A 402-nucleotide genomic window follows, 5' to 3' on the forward strand; every position below is an offset into this window, starting at 1 on the left:
ATCTCCTGACCTCGTGATCCGCCCGTCTCGGCCTCCCAAAGTGCTGGGATTACAGGCTTGAGCCACCGCGCCCGGCCGGGGTATCTTGAGCCATTCAGCACACCTCGCTCTGATCCTCATACTCAGGCCCTTCTCCCCCCATAGTGTGTGAGCACCTTGATGCCAGAGACCATCTTCCTCTCATCTTTGCAGCCTCAGTACCAAGGGCCATTTAAGCACAGTGCAGATTTCATGGAGTGGCTGAATGATTTGTTTGTTGTGTGATCACCTGTACTGAGTCAATATCGGTCACCTTCCGTCATGAGCGTGCCCCTTGACCCAGATTCCTGCAGGAGCACGCATATAGGGGCCCTGCTGGCAGGGACTGGGGATAGGGGTGGGGTGGGGAGTTCAAGGGAAGGC

The sequence above is a fragment of the Mandrillus leucophaeus genome, unplaced genomic scaffold (genome assembly GCF_000951045.1).
Source record: "Mandrillus leucophaeus isolate KB7577 unplaced genomic scaffold, Mleu.le_1.0 Scaffold137, whole genome shotgun sequence".
Classification (NCBI taxonomy): domain Eukaryota; kingdom Metazoa; phylum Chordata; class Mammalia; order Primates; family Cercopithecidae; genus Mandrillus; species Mandrillus leucophaeus.